At 37.0% G+C, this 20,836-nt stretch overlaps 1 protein-coding gene and 1 long non-coding RNA gene across 3 annotated transcripts in view; both read left to right on the top strand.

The window, feature by feature from the left end:
- The window catches only part of LOC124997298 (interferon-induced very large GTPase 1-like), a 406,468-nt gene that overhangs the window by 19,420 nt on the left and 366,212 nt on the right, over window positions 1-20,836 (top strand). The gene's annotated exons all lie outside the window — the stretch shown is intronic.
- On the top strand, window positions 9,105-12,012 carry LOC124997312. The gene is made up of 4 exons (XR_007110948.1): window positions 9,105-9,143; window positions 11,381-11,454; window positions 11,536-11,666; window positions 11,946-12,012. It is a non-coding gene; the product is annotated as an uncharacterized LOC124997312 (long non-coding RNA).

Below are 20,836 nucleotides of genomic sequence, written 5' to 3'. Positions count from 1 at the left end.
ACTAGTGTTACTGTTATTTAACATTGTCATTATATTATTAGCACGCTAGCAGTAACGTTAATAGCTTCGTAACCGACACAAAGTTATGTGTCAATTAAATTTGCCACCGACATAAATGCACAGGTGGGTTTCACAGTATATATGACGGTAGCTGCTACTTTTCTAACTAGCTAGCATAAGGTTAGGTTAACTTCAAACTTAACATTTAAACATTGACACTTACCTCATGACATTATAGAGAGAAATCAGTTGACATCCAGTTCTTCCTTTAAATCTTCTGCTCCATAACTTTCTCTGATTTTGTTTATTGGGGAAACGGTGGAGTTTCCTCCGTGTTTTCATGATCCTGTGCTGGAGCCGTATGTAACCCGTTTTAGTGATTTAAGAGTGTGTTACAGTATAATAACAACTCTGATTAGTTATAAAAACTCTGGCCAGGATCAGAAGAAAATAAATTCATGAGGAGCCAATGTGTTGAGCAACAAAAACCAAAATAAAAGAATAAATATGCACACAATAAATAAAAGTGTCTGTCAGGGCCCTTAGAAATAAAAGTTGTTGCAGGTGCACCTGATTTTAAAAGTCCAATGGGGTGTAATGTATTCACATTACACCCCATTGGAGTTGAGTGTGTATATATCTCCTTCGTGGTGGTTTATCCTCAAAATAGTTGGCCTACCATCTGTCACGACTAGGATGTGGTCCTGGTCTCTCGGATTCTCTCCGTCCTCTCAAAAAACCTGACCTATACACAAGGTCATATAATTTACATTGGATTCTAAGATGCATCCTTTAAGGTTTTAAATGTCGAAAAATCAACATATTGCTTTAACTTCATAGGTTAATCTTAAATCTCAACAGATCTTTGTTCATTTAAGTGCTCAAATATCTAGCTGTTTCTGTGAACAGTATCTCAACAATATTCATGGTAAGTAACCATTTATATTCAATATAAATCATAACTATTGTAAAATCATGTGCAAATAAGATAGAAACATAGAAATAGAAAAGTAGAAGTTTTCTTAGAGGTATCAAAAGAAGTATGCTTAATTACTCCCAACACTTATAGGCCTATTTACGCCAGAGAAAATGCACCAAAAATGACCGTCTAAGTAACTTTAAAGTCACAGTTGAAATCAAATAAATTCTTTTAGTAGTTTGCACATTTCAAAATAAAATATGTTACCATCATAATATGATTTACCAAATTTTTCCCCTTTAAATTAGATTATCCTTTAATATATCCACTGCTCTTTTTCAGCGCTCTGAGGAGCTACAGAGAAATATCATTTTAGCAGCTAACGTTTCTCACCGTCTCTGTGTCTGTCAAAGCCGAGTACTCCGATGTTAGAACCGAGCGGCTCTCCCAATGGAAGGTAGGTAGCTAGCCTGTTAGCCACAGAGCTAGCATTAGCATGGACGACGACGGTAAGTGCTTTTATTTCCAGATAATCAACTCGTCTTACCGACTTGACGCGTCTCCTTTGGGTAATCGCTCGCTCCGGACTTCCAGCAGATAAGTGTACTGACTTTTGTTTGTTGCTACTTTTCTATCTCGTTGTTATTTTTTTTTAGGATAATTCTTATTTCTCTCTTTTTTCTGTCTCTGTCTGCTAAGCTGATAGCTGCCCTCACTCCTAAAGAAAGACCGGGAAAACGACGCACGTCACCGCACGAGCTGGACGTGGCCTGCGTTACGCCTGATTGGCTGGGAAGAAGGGCTCCCCCACGTGGGGTCACGAGCGGTGCATTCAATTGCAATTAGAATTTTTAAACTTTGGATGAGGCAAATAAACTAATAAAATAATCACCCTCTCTTTTCTCTCTCGTCTTATGATGTTGACATCTTGGTTACTGAGCACTGCGGCATATTTTAATTTTTAATCAAACTTTATTGTCTGTTATTCACAATTTCTCTATGGGTGAATATCGGTTAGATGTATCTAATATGGCGCCCATGGAACACGTGACCAGTTCAGAACCAATCAGCATCGAGGGACAGCTCAATCGGTCCATTCTCGAGTTGGACAGACTCTCTAATATACGGCTCTGTTACCTGCTGTCAAAGATAAAACAATAAAACTCGGACAGCAGATGGCGCCCTTATCCAATTTATAGGGATTCACCCTGAACTCTTTTCTACTGTTACCATGTTACACAAACCACTGGTTTAATTCATTTCAACTGAATTTTATCTATAGAGTCAACAACAATACAAATTGTCTCAAGAGGCTTTTCAAAATCAAGCCTGAAACCTCCAGAGAAAGGCTGAAGGTGACAGTGGCAGGAAAAACTCCCCTTTAACATGAAGAAACCTTGAGCAGAATCCAGCTCATATGGAGGAACCAATCTGCCTCAGGTCGATATCTGATGATGTTACATGACAATTTGAGAGTATAAGAGGAATCATAGGCAGGTTGGAGAATTGTTCATTCAGGTAGGAGTGGACAACTGCAGGAGACCATGAAGACTGGGCAGGTTGATGAGACGAGCAGGTGTAATTTATGGGGCTCCACAGGTGAGAAACACACAGGGAAGGGGGAGACACACAGCAGCTAACATGCTGTAGTAGGACAGAATTATGACGAGTAATAGATAAGAAATTGGAATTAACAGGAAACTGGAAAACAATAGCTCGGTGCCAGAGAAAAGAATGTAGTGAGTAGGAGCATATATATATATATTTAGATATGTACATGCACATTGAATTCAGACATGAAACAATCATTTGCATTTTATGCATTTATGAGGACAACAAAGACAAAGACATGGTTCCGTGGCGAAGTCGATTTGAAAACAAAATTAAGGAGTTTCATGGGGATCAGGTGAAAGAAGTGATAAAGGGAAACTGGATGAAGTTATCCAGCAAAGGAAAACTTGTAAAAAGCTCAATTGCTGAAATACTGGACACGGATTGTGTGTCGATTTTAAAGAGACCTGGATGACTGCTATGAGTTCTTTAAGTGACAACACAATTAATGTTGACTTTGACCTTGCATGCTATAGTGATAATAAGGTGTAATAAAATAAGGACTTTTAGACCAGGTTTGTTTGCTTTTCTTTTTGTGAGTTTTACATAAAGGGACTTTAGAGAAATGAAAATACAGGATAAAATTCAATATTTTTAAGAAAAACTTGTGAAGTTGTAGTCGACAGTACCTTTGTTTGTATGTAGTGTTATTTGTTGTGTAAAATAATTATTTTGTATTGAGTTGTTCATTCATTGACAGTACATTGTCGACTTTGACCTAGCCATAATAAAGCCATAATAAAGTTGTAAAACGTCCATTTTTTTTTTTATCTACAATCAAATTCTTTACTCTACAATAAAACAGATCTAAACTGTGTTTTATTAACCTCATTTTACAAGAGTTTTTCTGTATTCATTTTTAAAGAAGAAATAATATGTCCAAAAACTGTATAATTGAACTGTAGTGACAACACAGTTAATGTTGACTTTGACCTTGCATGCTATGGTGATAATGAGGTCTAATAAAATAAGGACTTTGACACCAGGTTTGTTTGCCTTTCTTTTTGTAAGTTTTACATAAAGACTTTAGATAAAATAAAGGATGACACTCAGAATTCTTAAGAATAACTTGTATCGTTGTAGTGCCTTTGTGTTATTTGTTTATGTCACATTTAAGAGTTGTTTCACACTATCAGTAAGAACAGAAAACACATTTGTGTTATGTTATAGTTTTGTTGTTTAACATCCCCAGATGTCCCGGGTCAGACCTCCTGCTGTGAGAGCTGCCTTCCTATTTTTTCCTCCCTCATACTTCATTGCGTACATTGTACATTTTAACGCTTTCAGTTTGTTGATGACGTGAAGAATGGACCGGTCAAACCTCTGCTCTTTCAAAAGGCTGCTGATATTTGAATAAATCACCGTGTCTCTCACAGTGCCCAATATATGGCGCTGAATCACCTCTTCTCCTTGGATGCAGTGTGCTGCCATGATCACTAAAAAAGTTTGAGATATCGTTATACAAACTGTATATAAACACAGTCACACATGTATTACTCGATTGGTGCAATTTCGTGAACATGACGTAGGGCTAATTTACCTGTGCACTTCCATTAACAATCGTGAAACAACACATTTGATTTGTTTGACTGAAAAAAAAAGGAACAAAAATCTCTGCCCTTCAGAGATCGGTCTTTATGGGAGTAGACCAAAACGCTATTTTTAAGGTGAAGCTTGTACAATGATACAGTTTGACATGCAGATACATCAACGAGTGAAAAACCCGGGTTGACGCAGCATTCCTGTTCACATTGAAGCCGAGCAAACCAAATCCCTGGTCGATTGCCAGGTCAGTGAATCGGGTTGTTTGACCCGGGTTTGACCCGGATGCTTTCACATCGAGCGGAAAACCCGGGTTATGAAAGGGGCTAAAGATGACCTAAACAAACAATGAAAGTACATTTATTTGTTCAAGGAAGATAATCATTTGTTCATACTGTATTTGGGAGTTACAATAGTATATGTACCCTTGTTTTTAGTATCTGCTGTGACCTCCTTGTGCAACAATAACAGAAACTAAATGTTTCTGGGAACTGCTGATCAGTGTCTACAGCAGTTTGGAAGAATTTGATATCATTCCTCAGAACAGAACCTCTTCAGTTCTGAGATGTTGGTGGGTTTCCTCTCATGAACTGATGCTAGAATATTTCTACTGGATTAAGGTCAGGACTTTGCCGTTCCTAAACATTTATCTTGTTCTCATTTAACCGTTCTTTTTGAGAACCACTTGTGTTCAAGTGCTCGTTGTCTTCCTTTATGACCCAGTTTCTCTTCACATTCAGCTCATGGACACAGCTCCTGACATTTTCTTTTAGAGTTCACTAGTAGAATTCAGAATTGATTGGTCCATCAATGATGATAAAATGCAGCAGAACAGGCCCAAACCAGGCCCCGTGTTTCATGAAGTTTGAGGTTCTGATGCTGGAATGCAGTGTTGTTTCATCTCCAAACTTGACACCTCTGTTTTTAAACTATTTGCAAAAACAAGTTGTAGATGGATGGATAGATGCTTTATTCATCCCAAACTAGGAAATTTCATAGTTACAGCAGCAATATACAAGCACTCAACACCATACATACTATATAACAGGAAAAACACAATCTACATGTTATCTGTCACATACTGATGAAGAGTTAAACAGGTGTATGGATTGAGGCAGGAAAGATTTCTATTACTGTTCTTTGAGGCAACAGAGTTGTCTGAGTCTCTTGGAGAAGGAGCTCCGTTGTCTATCATCTGGTGGAGGGAGTGGTCAGGATTATCCATGAATGATAACTGTTTGTTAAGTGTCCTCCTCTCTGCTACCACCTCAAAGGTTTCCTGTGCAGCCAATGACAGAGCCAGCCTTCAGTTTATTCAGTCTATTGGCGTCACTGGCTGCAATGCTGTTCCCCCACCAGACCACAGCAGAGAAAAGGGTGTTGGCCACAACAGACTGGTAGAAGATCTCCAGCATCTTACTGCACATGTTGAAAGATCTCAGCTTCCTCAGGAAGTACAGTCTGCTGCAACCGTTCTTGTACACAGCTGTACCGTTTGTCCTCCAGTTCAGTCTGTTGTCAATGGTCAGTCCCAGGTATTTGTTCTCCTCCACCACATCCACATCCCTGCCAAGGATGCTGAGGGGCTGAGGATGTGTTCCCTTCCTCCTGAAGTCAGTCACCATATCTTTGGTCTTGCCCACATTAAGCAGCAGGTGATTCCCTCCAGCTCACAACACAAATCTGTCCACCAGTCCTTTATACTCCTCCTTGCCCTGTCCACTGCTTATACACCCCACGACTGCAGAGTCATCAGAAAATGTCTGAATGTGACATGACTCTGTAAGTTGTGCTGAAAGTCAGTGGTGTACAAGGTAAACGGGAACAGGAGCTACACATCGTGAAGCATTGTTCTGAAGCACACATATGCAAACAACACTCCATGTTATATAACAAATAAAAACAGTATTAAAACAGGTGGCACAATTCAATCCAACTTTATTTTGTTTCATACTTAGATATAAAACAATAAACAATATAACAACAATAAATACTATAAAATACAACATTAAAACACATGCAAAACTGACACAAAATGAATCATGATATAAATAAGATACTTATTGCACAAAATAAAATATAACAGAACCCAGTGCAGACATAACAAAATATGAATATAGAAAAATAAGCGTATTGCTCGTGCATCATGTAGCAATGTCCTACAATGAACATTGGGCCCTATACACAAAAAAACTGAAGGCAGCATGTTAATGAATTTCAACTGAGGCGAATAAGTGATTCTGGACATTGGAGACGTCTTAAGGGCTCAAGTTGACTTGTTACCTGAAGTCTGCAGTCCCACTCGTCTTGCCTTATTTGCAGCAAAGTCATCTATAACATCATAAGACAGCTGCTGTGAGAATACATGATTATAGTTATGATAGAGACAGGACTGGTTGTTACATCACTGGAGTCTGAGGTGGAGGGGTCTGAAGGTGGCCCGGGTTTCACAGATGCAGGACATTCAGAAGTGCATCTGAAAAGAGACAATAAGTTAGACATATAGTACATATATTATGTATAGTATTAATTAAATAGATGATAATAAGCCACATTAATCTTGCCCTATGTTATTGTAAACACAAAGAGCAAGAGTAGACTGAGAGAAACTAAAATTTACATTTTAATTTTAAAATGTAAGCATTTTCATTGATTATTACAAGTAAAGTGAGACAGTTACAGTTCTGGTCTAATACTGGATGTCTACTGGTCAATAAAAACGTACCATTATACCTGGTTAGACAGACATTCAATGGTGTTCTATGCAGCAGGATCAACTTCCCCTACGGTGGGAGTCACTGATGCTAAGTGTTGCTGCTCTAATTAAGCTAGCTAGCAACAAAACATTTCAACACCTAATTACCTCTGTGTTTTCCCTGGTTTGCCTCCTCTTCTTCTCTTTCTTCCCTGAGCACCGGAGAGCTTTGGCCTTTTTGACATGATGACATTAAGTTCTGACCGTCTGGCCGTAAGGCTCAGATCTTGGATGGTATCCTGGAGACGGGCCTGGCACACATGAAAAAAGCCAATGAAAAACTTTTACTAAAGATTGGTGATTTTGAAGGACGTTTGAGGAGCAACAACATTAAGATAGTGGGAATACCAAAGCCCGAGGAGAACAGCAGAGCCACTGAATTCATTGCTGGATTGCTGCTTAAGTTATTCGGGGCAAGCAATGCTGAGAAGGCCGTGACAGTGGACCAGGCGCATCGCATCCCTGTCCCTGCCCTACAGATGGCAAGAGGCCGTAAAGCATTCTTGCTAGGATTTATTTTGCTGCCAGAGTTTATTTTTTTTACCGCCTTCACATTTCATGTTTTGAGCAACCAGAGCCTTCTATATTAAGCGTTATTATATGCAACTCTGGCACTTTTTAAGGGAAAACATCCCCCAATTTGAATTTACTTGAGAGCCATACCCTCCTGGACCTGTTCTCTCTTCCTCCAGACAGAAAGACACTTCTTTATGAATTTGTAAATTTCTTTTCTAATGATTGTGAGTCGTCATCCTATATTAAGAAGGCGTGGGAAAGAGAAATGAACACTGTACTGCCTGACAAACTATGGAAGACAGTTATTCACAAGTGCCCAATAAACAGTAGACATACAGTAATCCAGAAATCCATCATTTCTATTATTTTAAGGTTATGTTACATAGGTTTTATCCTTCAGTATCTCCAATTTATGATGGATCAAATGATGCTGCATTCATTTTGGGACTCTTCAGTAATCTTTTCAGTATTTTTTCCCTTTTTTTCTCGGGTATACCTTTGAACACTCTCCGCTGACAGAGACTTGGCTCTTTTTGGATGCTCAGAGGACTCTCTCTTTCTCCATGAAATGCCTGGTCTCAGTATGAAGTTCTTTGTAGTTGCACTACATTGCTGTGTTTTGCATTAATGTTGTTGTTGGGTTGAACTCTGTTAATAAGGTTTATGGAGATCTATCGACCAACATTGTTTTTTCAGTTGTTTTATTTTTAGTTGTTTTCTTCATTGACTGGATAATTTTTAAAAATGTATTTATTTATTTTTTCTTGAGGGTTGACTGGTTATTATGAGTATTTCTTTTAATGAGTCTAGGTTTTCCTTGTTTAGTTTTAACATGCTACAGCTGTACTTTCTGCCACACTGCTGCTGCAGTCCCTGCTCAGGCATCCGGCTGATTTGGTTATGTTATTTTAGACTTTTGTTTTACACTTCTACAACACCCACACATACATTGTTCACTCATGCAACACACGCACTGCTAATGTTCCCACAAAGTACATATTTCATTTGGTTAATTAATAAAATCTTTTATTAACATTTCATTGATGTGTTTCCCTTATTTATTTAAAAAAATTACAAAATGTGTCTGTGTGTGTGTGTGTGTGACTTATTGGGCCCAAACTGGTGCCCCCTTTGATTTGTAGGAAAAATTCTACTAACAATATAATTAAAAAAAAAAAAAAATCAGCTGATTAGCTGATGGATAATTTATTTGGAAAGAAAAAGCTGGGTCAGTGCTGACTGTTGACCAAGACCTGGTCATTTGTTATTGCTGAATGTCCCTGCTGTCGTTAACAGTTACAATAAAGACATGTCTTATCTTATCTTATCTTATCTTATCTTATCTTTCAGCCAGCAGATCATCTCACCCCGGTGCCAAACTGAACGCTTCAGATGCTCCTTTGTGCCCACTGCCATCAGACTGTACAACAGCACACAGCTCTGACCTCACTGAGCCCCAGCTGCCTGCTCTCTGTGTCCTATTTAATTTCTTTCTGGTCACTGTTTTTTCTGACTTGTGCTGCTGCATTTGAATTTCTCCAGTGGGGATCAATAAAGTATTATCTTATTTTATCTGGGTTTTCAGCAAAGTCACAAGGTCTCACAAGAAAACAGAAGAATTACTTTCACTTTCACTTTTTCACCTCTAATTTACAGCAGCTCTTTGGAGTGGTGTGATAGGCCTAAGATAAATGGGAGGTGTTTGTTCATGCTGATGCAATAAGATATTGAAATCTCTATATATTTGAGGGTAGGCAGCATCAACACAGAACGGCCAAAGTGCAAGAAACGCAACAAAAGGTGAGTTTTTCCAACAATATTGGTGTTTTAGCGTGTTTAATGACCTATTGTTTTTTTGTTAGATTTTGTTACAATTCCGTCTGTTTTTATTTTGGTATTTACTTCCTTAAAACCTATTCATGGCTTCCATGACCTGGTCGAGTGGCCACAACAACAGGAAGACACAGCAGTATATGGATTAAACTATGCTAATCACATTAATACTCTTTTTGTTAAATCACAGATTTGAACTTCATGGACTTGGTTAAAGTTAGAAGATAATTTAAAATGGAAAATAACATTCTTTCTAAAATCATCATAAATCATTCAAAACTTGTTCCAAAATAGAGAAAGTAATCATCAGTTTTTTAAACAACCTGGAGTGTGCACATTTATTAAAATCATGTGCATTTTGGTTTGTGGAGTAACACTGTGGAATGGTTTGAACAGGGAAATCATAGAAAGTAGCAGTACTATGGAATTTAAAAACAAATACAGAAAAATCCTGTCTTGATAATTAGTCTTGAGGCAGCTACACAACACAGACGAGGAAAACTTTAAAACAACAATCACACAACAGACAATTACAGAAACAAACACAAATCAAAAAGGACACAGACAGACGGACAGTATTTATACAGACACGGTCCAAGAGCCCAGAGAGCTTTTTAGGCCATGTGAGTACGTGTCTGATTAATTTTTAACCAGTGTTATTGTTGCAATAACGAAAGTGAAGGCTTCCAGTCTAAGTTGTTATCTGCCTTCTTGAAGAGAGACTTGAGGTTAGGTTAGGTTACTTAGGTTTTACTGTACTTTCATTTGCGTGTGTCCAGGTTGTAAAACAGTATTTTATGTGCGAACACATCACGGCATACAAACTTCAGCTGTTTAGCTGTAAGAAAATGTTGTATATGATAGAAGTTTGATAGATTGAATTTAATGCTGTTCATGATTTATTTTGCTTTGTGCTTTAAATGATTTAAATGGTTTGTGTCAAATACTCCACTCCAAGATATTATCCGAACTGCATTGGATGGAGTGGTTTACGCCCTGTATTGCAGTGTAACTGCAGTCTTCCAGGTTGATGGTGCTCTACCCTGATTTATGGACGGATTTATGTGTGAAGACCTCTCTATGATGTTTTATAATGTTACAGTCAAGGCAAAAAGCACCTCTAGCCTTCGAGCTTTTCAGAGATGAAATGATTTTTAGGACCTCAGGAACAGTTATTTCCCTTAATCTGTGTCATCTAGAGGGCTGTGTGGAGTGTCTGGACATTTAAAATTCACTGTCAACTCCTCAACTGAATGTATTAAAAATAAAAAAAAAATAAAAAAAAAAAAATTAGGTACTAGTAACAATGACATCCAGGTCGTTTATAAGAATGTTATTCACCTGGAGCTGCATGTCATTGGGTGTTGTGTCTTTGATTCTTCCTGTTAGCTTATTTAGTTGTTCCCATATCAATTTTTTGCCACTGGCCCCAACTATATGAATAAATCTGCTTTAGCTTTACGAATTAGTTATTTTTTTTTACTTAGTTTCTAGGTGGCGTAAATGCCTGGCGGTCACGGATAAGTCCTGTTTTTAGAGATTTTTTTAGTGCATTATCTCTTTCTTTCATCAGCATAAATCATCTGTCACCCTAGGAAGTAGGATAAGGACTTTTGCTTCTTCTTGTTTCCTCTCAAAACCAAACAAGAATGTGAAAAGCCTGGGAAGAAGAGCAGAGAGAGACAGGTAGGACACCACAGGTGCTCCAGATCTCCCATAACTTACCCAAAGATGACACTAGGGGTCATCACAGGCTTTTTGTCATGGAATGAGGAAACCTTTAATACATCAGCCCCTTTCTTTCCTTCTAAAACCTTATGCTGCCTTGTATTTGGTTAAACAACCATCCTTCTCTATAGTCATCGCCCAGCCCACCTCATCATCAAATGTCAGTTTTGTATTTATATTCCTTTCCTCTGTGCCATGTTCATTAACCTCTGTGCCTTTGCAGAAAATAAACATATAACCCTCATTGTTTTATACCACACCCTCTGACATAAGCATGCTTTAAATTGCATCCTTGACTTTTGACACCGGGACACTGTGAAATAAAATAAAACAAAAAATGTTGGCAGGTGTTCAAATTATTTGAAACTTTCCATCCTGAATGAGGTGTTTTACAGTATGGTTATATGCAGTACCTTTAGTCATTTCATTATTGAATTTCCATGTTTGAAGTTCTGTTGCATTTTTGTGATTTAAAGATGAAGAACAACTAAGATGGAAGAGAACAATGACAACACAGCTGATGGAGGCGAAGGAGAATCTAAAACTAAATGTGAGTGTGGTAAGAAAAGTAAACTGAAATGGAAAAAACACAAAGGTCAAGGACAGTGTGCTGACCAATAATTATTTGCAGGTTGTTCATGGTGTTCATGGTGTTCACGGTGTCCATGGTGTTCATGGTGTTCATGGTGTCCATGCTGTGTATGCTGCTGTACCCCAAGATACTCTGCAGTCAAAACTGAGGAAAGTATAACCATCACCAAGGTATTAACTTTATCACATTACTTCTCCTCAAGAATTTTACCCAAGTCTTTCTGTTAAGTACTATCCTCTTTGCATTTCTTAAGGTAAATTGTTCATTAATTAAATCATATTTATCCTTTGTGACATTGTGTGAAGGCGTTATGCATGTAGGTTGCTGTCTGTTCACAAATGTGCTCTCTCAGCAACACCATGAGCAAAAGAGAAAAAAATCAAGGTGGACTTAAACAATGAGGGGAACAGAATTGGATTGTCAACAGTAATTAAAACTTCTTTTCTCAGTCGGATTTTCATGAAGCTCAGCTCTCAGAAAAGACCACAGGAGTGGAAACTGAAACTGCAACAAATGACAGCAAAGTAAAAGGTAATTTTTTAATGTTTAATTTTTTAATTACTTTTTTTTTAATCACAAATTACAACATTGATTTTGTAGATTCACTTTTAGTTTTCCATTTTAAAGCTAATAAGAAATACAAAACTATATAATTGGGGATGGAATGGTTTATGAAAACTGTCGGAACCGTTCGGTTCGACTGTCTCCGAATGGAAGCAGCAGATAGTAGATAGACAGATACCAGTCAGTTGTTGTGGAGACTTGTGTGGGTGTGGTGAGTGGGAAAGAGCCAGAGTTAGAAGATGCGCCAGCAGCACTTTATAGGTCAGCAGTGTGGGATCACTTTGCATATAAAGTGACCTACGATGACGGTGGTAAGAAAGTGGTTGACAAAAGTGCGACAGTGTGCAAGCATTGTACAACACGTGTTGTTTATGCTAACGGCAACACGTCCAACATGTCAGATCATCTGCGAAGACATCATCCCAGTGAGACAATTGCTTGATAATTAATCAGTACTTGATTCCATTATGTAAGCCTAAGCCTATGCTTCCTTGTTAAAGATAAATGAAACACATGTTGGAACGAGCAATGTCTCCTCTCTTGCAGTAACAGAATCTCACCTACATTTAACCTCAGACTGTAACAATGATGTATCAGATGTCAAACAGCCTCATTATTTCAGTTTTAACCTGAATATACAAGACATGATTGATTTTCGCAACAATCAACGTATAAAGAACCGAGCCGTGGATTTTGTGAACCGTCCCACCTCTAAAAATAATGTTGAATGAAAAGTTCTGTGAATTAAGACATGACATTTTAAAAACATGAGTCTGTTCAATCTCCTTTTTCTTACATCATCCTGCTGTAGAAGAGCTGCAGAAAACACCTGAGATCACTGAAAAGGTAAGATTGTTTTTATCTTCTTCACTGATCATAATTACAGGAAACAACAGTTCTTAAAATGTTAAAATATTTAGATTTGGAGGTTAGATGAGATTGTCAGCCTCCCACTGGAACAGTTCCAGTCCTCAGACCTAGAAATTATTCCTGTGCATATTTATACCTTGATTTTATGCCACATATTATTTTTTCCTGAATTGGTTCATCACTGTGAATTATTGATCCTGAGTGTTGTGTGTGTATCTTTCTTTTTTCTTGGCCTGTTTGTTCCAGTCACTCTAACCATGTAAAATAATGTTGAATAAAAATGATCTTTTTCTCAGGTCAGTCAACTGAAAGAACCTGGTGAAGCTGAACACTCAGAGAAGACTGATGACAGCACAAAGGGAGAATCTGAACTCAAGTCTTTATCATCTGAAACCAAGAAGAAAGGTAAGATTTTATCAAAGAATTCAATTATTTAAGAAAATTCTAAATTGTATTGGCTAACACGTCAGAGATCAGATTTTGACACCGAACAGGAAATAAGTCCTTTCTTTCTTATTTCCCCATTGACAAATGTGAAACACAGCTACATGTGATGCCGTGTCACATTTCTCTCCTGTCCTACACAGAAAAATGAACATTTGTTCTATCTCATGTTAGGACTTGATGAAATCTACAGGTATCACCCTGCAGCTCTCCAATGTCTTATAGTCCTGCCAAGCCAACTCTTCTCACAAAGACTGGGATTCAGACCTCTTTTTCTAACCAAGCACACTAATCTCTCTACCATCAGTATAGATATATATTCAGCATAGATTAAGGTATTTTTAGTGCTTCAGTTGCTGAGCATTGAATTGGAGCATGATGGTGACTTTCTCACCACTTAAGGTCTAAACAAAAAACATGTAAATGTAAAGTCTTTACATTTATTTTTTTTTTTTACATTTGCAGCGCCCCCTGCAGGTCAATTTGAATTGATTGGTGATGTGATTAATGGCTGTTCATTTGTGTCCAGAGCCACGTCCCTGCCAATGTTAATGGGTCAATAACTTGTAAACTACAGGAGAGTAACTAGCATTGTACTACTTTAGATAAATTTGGTCCAACACTGACACACAATAGATTTGCTGTGGACTGGAACTATGGTTTAGGAACAAAAAGAAAAGCGTACTTGTCAAAACAATTGGTGGACATTCATTCTCCAGGTAGTTTTGATGTAGAGAACATTGAGCTGGACTTGTGCATTAAATTTCAATCCATTGGATTTACAGAGTGAGGGGCGTGGCCTCTTCTATGTTACCTTAATTACACTGCCACCATCTGGTAGATTTGGGTAGTGTTCCTTCTGAATGTCTTGTAAATCATTTCCAGTTACTGTGTCAACTTTCATGAGCATTAACTAAATTTATCATTTAACAAACATTTGACATTTTTCAACGATAAAAACTAAACTGAAACAATCAAATAGCTGAACCAAAAAAGGAAATCTGTACATATTGATAAAAACATCAAAGAATTATGCAAGTCTCTAATGATGTTGAATAGGATGCATGTTAAATATATTTAGTTTGAAAAACATGAATCTGTTCAATCTCCTTTTTCTTACATCATCCTGCTGTAGAAGAGTTGCAGAAAACACCTGAGATCACTAAAAAGGTAACATTGTTTTTATCTTCTTGGCTGATCATAATTACATGAAAAAAACAGTTCTTAAAATGTTAAAATATTTATATTTGGAGGTTAGATGAGATTGTCAGCCTTCCACTGGAACAGTTCCAGTCCTCAGACCTAGAAATTATTCCTGTGCATATTTATACCTTGATTTTTCGCCACATGATTTTTTCCTGAATTGGTTCATCACTGTGAATTATTGATCCTGAGTGTTGTGTGTGTATCTTTCTTTTTCTTGGCCTGTTTGTTCCAGTCACTCTAACCATGTAAAATAATGTTGAATTAAAATGATCTTTTTCTCAGGTCAGTCAACTGAATGAACCTGGTGAAGCTGAACACTCAGAGAAGACTGATGACAGCATAAAGGGAGAAACTGAAATCAAGTCTTTATCATCTGAAACCAAGGAGAATGGTAAGATGTTATCAAAGAATTCAATTATTTAAGAAAATTCTAAATTGTATTGGCTAACACGTCAGAGATTAGATTTTGACACCGAACAGTAAATAAGTCCTTTCTTTCTTATTTTCCCATTGACAAATGTGAAACACAGCTACATGTGATGCCATGTCACATTTTTCTCCTGTCCTGCACAGAAAATGAACATTTGTTCTATTTCATGTTAGGACTTGATGAAATCTGCAGGTATCACCCTGCAGCTCTCAAATGTCTTATTGTCCTGCCAAGCCAACTTTTCTCACAAAGATTGGGATTCAGACCTCTTCTTCTAACCAAGCAAACTAACCTCTCCACCATCAGTATACCATCAGTATAGATGTATATTCAGCATAGGTTTAGGTATTTTTAGTGCTTCAGTTGCTGAGCATTGAATTGGAGCATGATGGTGACTTTCTCACCACTTAAGGTCTAAACGAAAAACATGTAAATGCAAAGTCTTTACATTTTTTATTTTTTTTTACATTTGCAGCGCCCCCTGCAGGTTAATTTGAATTGATTATGATGTGATTAATGGCTGTTCATTTGTGTTCAGAGCCATGTCCCTGCCAATGTTAATGGGTCAATAACTTGTAAACTACCGGAGAACAACTAGCATTGTACTACTTTAAATAAATTTGGTCCAACACCGACACACAACAGATTTGCTGTGCACTCGAAATATGGTGTAGGAACAAGAAGAAAAGCGTATTTGTCAGAACAATTGGTCGGGATTCATTCTCCAGGTAATTTTGATGTAGAGAACATTGAGCTGGACTTGTGCATTAAATTTCAATCCATTGGATTTACATGGTGAGGGGCGTGGCCTCTTCTAGGTTACCTTAATTACACTGCCACCATCTGGTAGATTCGGGTAGTGTTCCTTCTGAATGTCTTGTAAATCATTTCCAGTTACTGTGTCAAATTTCATGACTATTAACTAAATTCATCGTTTAACAAACATTTGACTTTTTGCAACAATAAAAACTAAACTGAAACAAGCCAATAGCTAAACCAAAAAAGGAAATTTGGACATATTGATAAAACATCACAGAAATATGCAAGTCTCTAATGATATTGAATAGGATGCATGTTAAATACATTTAGTTTGAAAAACATGACTCTGTTCAATCTCATTTTTCTTACATCATCCTGCTGTAGAAGAGCTGCAGAAAGCACCTGAGATCACTAAAAAGGTAAGATTGTTTTTATCTTCTTGACTGATCATAATTACAGGAAACAACAGTTCTTAAAATGTTAAAATGTTTATATTTGGAGGTTAGATGAGATTGTCAGCCTCCCACTGGAACAGTTCCAGTCCTCAGACCTAGAAATTATTACTGTGCATATTTATACCTTGATTTTATGCCACATATTATTTTCCTGAATTGGTTCATCGCTGTGAATCATTGATCCCGAGTCTTGTGTGTGTATTTTTCGTTTTCTTGGCCTGTTTGTTCCAGTCTCTCTAACAAAGTAAAATAATGCTGAATTAAAATGATCTTTTTCTCAGGTCAGTCAACTGAATGAACCTGGTGAAGCTGAACACTTACAGAAGACTGATGACAGCACAAAGGGAAAATCTGAAATCAAATCTTTATCATCTGAAACCAAGAAGAAAGGTAAGATTTTATCAAAGAATTCAATTATTTAAGAAAATTCTAAATTGTATTGGCTAACACGTCAGAGATTAGAGTTTGACAGCGAACGGGAAATAAGTCCTTTCTTTCTTATTTTCCCATTGACAAATGTGAAACACAGCTCCATGTGATGCCATGTCACATTTTTCTCCTGTCCTGCACAGAAAAATGAACATTTGTTCTATCTCATATTAGGACTTGATAAAATCTGCAGGTATCACTCTGCAGCTCTCCAAAGTCTTATAGTCCTGCCAAGCCAACTTTTCTCACAAATATTGGGATTCAGACCTCTTCTTCTAACCAAGCACACTAACCTCTCCACCATCAGTATACCATCAATATAGATATATATTCAGCATAGATTTAGGTATTTTTAGTGCTTCAGTTGCTGAGCATTGAATAGAGCATGATGGTGATTTTCTCACTACTTAAGGTCTATACGAAAACATGTAAATGCAAAGTCTTACATTATTTTTTTATTTCATTTTATTTTTACATTTGCAGCGCCCCCTGCAGGTCAATTTTAATTGATTGATGATGTGTCTAATGGCTGTTCATTTGTGTCCAGAGCCACGTCCCTACCAGTGTTGATGTGTCAATAACTTGTAAAGTTCAGGAGAGTAACTAGCATTGTACTACTTTAGATAAATTTGGTCCAACACTGACACACAATAGATTTGCTGTGCACTCGAACTATGGTGTAGGAACAAGAAGAAAAGCGTATTTGTCAGAACAATTGGTCGGGATTCATTCTCCGGGTAGTTTTGATGTAGAGAACATTGAGCTGGACTTGTGCATTAAATTTCAAGTCCATTGGATTTACAGCCTGAGGGGCGTGGCCTCTTCTATGTTACCTTAATTACACTGCCACCATCTGGTAGATTTGGGTAGTGTTCCTTCTGAATGTCTTGTAAATCATTTCCAGTTACTGTGTCAACTTTCATGTCCATTAACTAAATTTATCATTTAACAAACATTTGACTTTTTGCAACAATAAAAACTAAACTGAAACAAGCCAATGGCTAAACCAAAAAAGGAAATTTGGACATATTGATAAAAACATTAAAGAAATATGCAAGTCTCTAATGATATTTAATAGGATGCATGTTAAATATATTTAGTTTGAAAAACATGACTCTGTTCAATCTTCTTTTTCTTACATCATCCTGCTGTAGAAGAGCTGCAGAAAACACCTGAGATCACTAAAAAGGTAAGATTGTTTTTATCTTCTTGAAAACAGTTCTTAAAATGTTAAAATATTTTTATTTGGAGGTTAGATGAGATTGTCAGCCTCCCACTGGAACAGTTCCAGTCCTCAGACCTAGAAATTATTACTGTGCATATTTATACCTTGATTTTATGCCACATATTATTTTCCTGATTTGGTTCATCACTATGAATCATTGATCCCGAGTCTTGTGTGTGTATCTTTCTTTTTCTTGACCTGTTTGTTCCAGTCACTCTAACCATGTAAAGTAATGTTGAATTAAAATGATCTTTTTCGCAGGTCAGTCAACTGAATGAACCTGGTGAAGCTGAACACTCAGAGAAGACTGATGACAGCACAAAGGGAGAATCTGAAATCAAGTCTTTATCATCTGAAACCAAGAAGAAAGGTAAGATTTTATCAAAGAATTCAATTATTTAAGAAAATTCTAAATTGTATTGTCTAACACGTCAGAGATTAGAGTTTGACACCGAACAGGAAATAAGTCCTTTCTTTCTTATTTTCCCATTGACAAATGTGAAACACAGCTACATGTGATGCCATGTCACATTTCTCTCCTGTCCTACACAGAAAAATGAAAATTTGTTCTATCTCATGTTAGGACTTGATGAAATCTGCAGGTATCACTCTGCAGCTCTCCAATGTCTTAAAGTCCTGCCAAGCCACCTTTTCTCACAAAGATTGGGATTCAGACCTCTTCTTCTAACCAAGCACACTAACCTCTCTACCATCAGTATACCATCAGTATAGATGTATATTCAGCATAGATTAAGGTATTTTTGGTGCTTCAGTTGCTGAGCATTGAATTGGAGCATGATGATGACTTTCTCACTACTTAAGGTCGAAATGAACAACATGTAAATGCAAAGTCTTTACATTATTTTTGTTTTATTTTATTTATTTTTACATTCGCAACGCACCCTGGGGGTCAGTTTGAATTGATTGATGATGTGACTAATGGCTGTTCATTTGTGTCCAAAGCCACGTCCCTGCCAATGTTAATGTGTCAATAACTTGTAAACTACAGGAGAGTAACTAGCATTGTACTACTTCAGATAAATTTGGTCCAACACTGACACACAATAGATTTGCTGTGGACTGGAACTATGGTTTAGGAACAAAAAGAAAAGCGTACTTGTCAAAACAATTGGTGGACATTCATTCTCCAGGTAGTTTTGATGTAGAGAACATTGAGCTGGACTTGTGCATTAAATTTCAAGTCCATTGGATTTAGAGAGTGAGGGGCGTGGCCTCTTCTATGTTACCTTAATTACACTGCCACCATCTGGAAGATTCGGGTAGTGTTCCTTCTGAATGTCTTGTAAATCCTTTCCAGTTACTGTGTCAACTTTCATGACCATTAACTAAATTTATCATTTAACAAACATTTGACTTTTTGCAACAATGAAAACTAAACTGAAACAAGCAAATAGCTAAACCAAAAAAAGAAATCTGTACACGCTGATAAAAACTTTAAAGAAATATGCAAGTCTGAAATGATAATAAATAGGATGCATGTTAAATATATCTAGTTTGAAAAACATGACTCTGTTCAATCTCCTTTTTCTTACATCATCTTGCTGTAGAAGAGCTGCAGAAAGCACCTGAGATCACTGAAAAGGTAAAATTGTTTTTATCTTCTTGGCTGATCATAATTACAGGAAACATCCGTACTTAAAACTTTAAAATATTTATATTTGGAGGTTAGATGAGATTGTCAGCCTCCCACTGGAACAGTTCCAGTCCTCAGACCTAGAAATTATTACTGTGCATATTTATACCTTGATTTTGTGCCACATATTATTTTCCTGAATTGGTTCATCACTGTGAATTATTGATCCTGAGTGTTTGTGTATTTTCTTTTTTTTGACCTGTTTGTTCCAGTCACATAACATGTAATAATGTTAATTAAATTATTTTTTTCAGGTCAGTCAATGAATGACCTGTGAATGACACTCAGAGCAAGATGAAAGCCAAATGGAAATCTGAATCAAGTCTTTATCATCTGAAACCAAGAAGAAGGTAGATTTTCAATTATTATCAAAGAATTCAATATTTGAAAATTCTAATTTTTGTCTAACAAGTCAAGATTAGATTGCACCGAACAGGAAATAGATCTTTCTTTTTGATTTTCCATTGACAAATGTGAAACAAGCTACGTGTGCCATGTCACATTTCTCTCCTGTCCTGCACAGAAAAAGAACATTTGTTCTATCAAAGTACTTGATGTAATCTGCAGGTATACCTCAGCTCCCAAGTCTTATGTCTGCAAGCCAACTTTCTCAATTGATCAGCCTTTCTTCTAACAAGCAACTAACTCTCCACATCGTAACATCAATGTAGATTTATCAGCATGATTAGTATTTTTAGTGCTTCAGTGGCATGATTGAGTGATGATGACTTTTCAACGTAGTCTACGAAACTTAATGAAGCTTTACTATTTATTTATTTTTTACATTACAAGCCCTGTAGGTCAATTTGAATAGAATGATGATGTGTCTAATGGCTGTTCATTTGTGTCCAGAGCCACGTCCCTGCCAATGTTGATGTGTCAATAACTTGTAAACTACAGCAGAGTAACTAGCATTGTACTACTTTAGATAAGTTTGGTCCAACACTGACACACAATAGATTTGCTGTGGACTGGAACTATGGTTTAGGAACAAAAAGAAAAGCGTATTTGTCAAAACAATTGGTGGACATTTATTCTCCAGGTAGTTTTGATGTAGAGAACATTGAGCTGGACTTGTGCATTAAATTTCAAGTCCATTGGATTTACAGCCTGAGGGGCGTGGCCTCTTCTATGTTACCTTAATTACACTGCCACCATCTGGAAGATTCGGGTAGTGTTCCTTCTGAATGTCTTGTAAATCATTTCCAGTTACTGTGTCAACTTTCATGACCATTAACTACATTTATCATTTAACAAACATTTGACTTTTTGCAACAATAAAAACTAAACTGAAACAAGCAAAT

The sequence above is a fragment of the Mugil cephalus genome, chromosome 20 (genome assembly GCF_022458985.1).
Source record: "Mugil cephalus isolate CIBA_MC_2020 chromosome 20, CIBA_Mcephalus_1.1, whole genome shotgun sequence".
Classification (NCBI taxonomy): Eukaryota; Metazoa; Chordata; class Actinopteri; order Mugiliformes; family Mugilidae; genus Mugil; species Mugil cephalus.
The sequence above is the reverse complement of the archived record's forward strand: the minus strand, read 5'-3'. Positions and strand labels throughout refer to the sequence as shown.